Source organism: Chinchilla lanigera, unplaced genomic scaffold, assembly GCF_000276665.1.
Source record: "Chinchilla lanigera isolate Chin_1 unplaced genomic scaffold, ChiLan1.0 scaffold00037, whole genome shotgun sequence".
NCBI classification, from domain to species: Eukaryota; Metazoa; Chordata; class Mammalia; order Rodentia; family Chinchillidae; genus Chinchilla; species Chinchilla lanigera.
Genome location: NW_004955438.1, coordinates 15,272,678 through 15,276,458, shown reverse-complemented (window position 1 = coordinate 15,276,458; position 3,781 = coordinate 15,272,678).

The window sequence follows — 3,781 nt, the reverse complement described above, 5'->3', positions numbered from 1 at the left end:
GTGATCCAACCTCCCAGGAGGGTGTACGCCCGGTGCCTGAAGGACATGATGAGACAGTCCCAGAAGGCAGGGCTTGATGACACAGGCCATGCGTGAAACCGAGACCCCACCTAGGCAATAACTGCGATAGCCCTAGAGAACGAAGTCCAGGCTCTCGGCACACAGGTGCCCCTGAGCGGTGGCCCTTGTCCTCCTCCCATCTCCAGCCACTCCCCTGGCTGCTCCTCCCACGCCCACCTGGTCCCCACCCTATCCCCACGCCCTGGCCTCCTCAGCCTCCTGACCTCTCACCTGGAGTCCCTGCCCCATGAGACGCCGGCCAGTCAGAGAACCTGATCGCATCTCCCTGGAGCATCCTCTCCGGAGAGTCAGAGACCAGACCTCTCCTTCTTCCTGAAGTCTTTCCTGTCCCCGCACCCCGGGTGCCCCACTGTGCCCCAAGTGTACTCTGTCTCAGGGCTGGAACGCTAACCTTCTGCTACCCTGGGAGCTCCGGGGCCAGCGCCTGCCTCACCCCGTCTGAGGCACGCGGATGACTGAGGGGTGATAAGGTGCGTCCCAACCCCAAGTTCGAATCCTGAGATCAGGGTGGAGCCCAGGCCCAGCCCAGCTGTCCAAGCACAAGGTGTATCCTGAGCATGCCAGCCTCGGATAGGCCGGCAGTCGGGGAAGAAGCTGGAATGTCTGTCACACAGTGTTCCCAGCAGCGGAACGAGGGCCACCGCGCCGAGGCTGCCTCGGGGAAAACGGCAGAAGAGCAGGAGTGCCGTGCCAGGAGGATACCTGAACTTGGGGTCCGGGACAGCTCCGTTCCATTCTAGCCCTGCCATTGTGGATGTGACCGTGAGCAAATCATGCGGGCTTCTGGGTGTGTTTTCACACCTGTCCAAGCCTACTTTCTACTGAGACTAAGAGAGCCTTTGTATGAAGTGCCTGGAACGCAAGACAGCCAATAAAAGTTCGTCTCCTTTGCCGGGGCCTCTGTTCTGTTGGTCACATGCAAAAGAATTAATTCCCTTTGACAAAAGGTACTTGGGCGGCTGGGGATTTAGCTCAGTGGCACAGTGCCTGCCTGGCAAGCATGAGGTCGTGAGTTTGATTCCCAGTACTGGAAAAAAACAAACAAAAATAATAATAAACAAAAGGTACTCAGGTCCCTTATGGTGTAGTATTGGCACATAACCTAGACATCTTCCTGTAGGTTTTAAATTATTTCATCACTAGATGGCTTATCATAGCTCATACAGTGTAAATGCTGGCCAGACGTGGTGGCGCACACCTGTAATCCCAGCACTCGGGAGGCTGAGGCAGGAGGATTGCTATAAATTTGAACCAGCTTGGGCTACAAAGTGAGCTCAAGTCCAGCCTGAACTGCATAGTGAAACCTTGTCTCAAGAAGACAGAAACAAATAAACAAACAGTGTAAACGCTGTACATAAATGGTTGTTGTGTTGTATTTTATGTGTTATTTTTAAAAATTTTTTCACTTGAGTCCACAAAAGTGGGTCCCATGGACACAGAGAGGCAATGGTATCTTCTCCTGTTAGTCTTCACACAATGCTAAGAGGAGGCAGCGTTACTGCCCCCATTTTACAGGTGAGAATACTGAGTCTAGTTGGGGGAGAACCTGCCCAAGGCCACACGACAAGCACTATGGTCAGAACTCACACCCTCCCAGCCCAGGCTCCTGCCCCATCTCCTCTGTGCCCTTGAACCACTCTTCAGTGATCTTCTGACCTCCACCTATGGCTCTGAGGCTGCCTGAGCTCTGGCTAGTTCTACATTTGTCTGGAAAAGAGGCCCAAGTTCACGCAGGGTGTGGTGGTTCAGGCCTGTAATCTCAGCCCTCAGGAGACTGAGGCAGGAGGATCACCAACAGTTCAAGGCCAGCCTGAACTACACCTCAAAATGAAACCATGTTTCAAAAAACGAGGGGCGGGGTAGCAGGGGTGGTTGTATTTTATGTGTTATTTTTTTTTGTTTTTTGTTTTTTGTTTTTTGTTTTTTCTTTCCGGTACTGGGAATCAAACTCACAACCTCGCGCTTGCAAGGCAGGCACTGTGCCGCTGAGCTAAATCCCCAGCCCCTTAGCGCCAACTTTTTAAAATGTATTATTATGTGGTATTTGTTGCATATAGAAGGAAATATACAGCAGACATATATAAATCACAAAACGTAACAATAAGACAACTCTCCCGCCTCCAAAGCTACCATCCAGCTTAAAAGTACACTAACAATGGATTTAGAATGTGACTTAGTGCTGGAGATCTTGCCTGCCATGTGCCAGACCCTGGGTTTGAGCCCCAGGGCTGCAAACACACACACATGCATGCACACAGGCATGCACACGGCTTCATCTTTTGTATTTTTAGGAATCTACTGTATGCTCAAAACGCAAAACCTCTCTCTTCCTGGAAACCTGAATATTTCCTGTGGGTAACTGGCTGCCTCCCTCTAGCATGCTTTCTTTTTTTGTTTTTTCTTCCAGTACCGGGAATCAAACTCATGACCTTGTGCTTGCCAGGCAGGCACTGTGCCACTGAGCTGAATCCCCAGCCCCTAGCATGCTTTCTTGGAAGAGCTCTTGACTATGCTGTTTTATTTTGTGTATGTGTGTGTGTGTGTGTGTGTGTGTGTGTGTGTGTGTGTGTCTTTTTGAGATAAGGTCTCACTATGCAGTTCAGGCTGGTCTTGAACTAACTTTAGAGCCCAGGCTAGTCTTGAACTCGCAAGATCTTCCTGCCTCAGCCTCCCCAATGTTGGGATTAGAGGCATGTGCCACCACACCTGGTTGCTTTGCTTTGTTTTTTTGGTGCTGGCGATTAAACAGAGGGCCTTGAGCGTACTAGGCGTATCTGCTTGGAAGTCACACTTCCTATCAGAAAATCCTGTGTGTGTTTGGGATGGGAGTCCTGTGGGTTTAACCTTCAGAAATACATCACAACCCTGACCGTCTCTTGCCTTTTCCCTGGTCAAAGCTGTTAGATGGTCACACTGTGTTTGTAGGCTCCAAGTTACTCTCCAGTGGGGAACCCAGTGAGTTTTAAATACAAAGAAAATCAAGTCCTATCTCTTCCTGCTGGGTCCTGCCCCTGGGACATGCCTTTCCTGCTGCCAATCCTGAACCCTTGGTGCTGACCCAGCGGGAGAGGGGAGGAGGCCAGGCCTGCTCTGGTGCTGAGTAAGGCCTGGTGAAGGCTCCCTCTTCCCCCCGCTCCTGCGCTATGTTCTCCTCTGTCTGCGGGACTCTTCCGCAGACAAGAGCGTGGCACTTTCTGCCCCAGATGTTCCTGCCATTGGCACTGCCTGGTCCCTTTCTCTTCCCTGTTTCTCAGCCTCATTTTTTATAACAGTCAGTAATGCCCCCTTCATAAGCATGAAATAAATTCATAGATAAAAAAACCTGCCTAAGAATATACTTGTTAAAAAAAACTCAACAGGATGGGTGGGCAAGGTGGCCCACACCTATAACCCAGCGGCTGGGCAGGCTGAAGCAGGATGATGGCAAGTTCAAGCTCAGCCTGGGCAAACTCATCTCAAAGTAAAAACAAAGAATAGCGGCTGGGGAATGTAGCTCCGCGGAAAGGCCCTGGGTTTAATCCCCAGTACCACGAAAAACAAAACAGAAGAAATAAAATACAATAATATAAAAAGGGCAGGAGACGTTGCTCAGCTTCGATCCTCAGTACTGCAAAATAACGAAACAACAAAGTCACCAATAGGATATACTAGGGTTCACATGAGAAATGAAAGGACACTAACCAAAAAAAAAAAAAAAAAA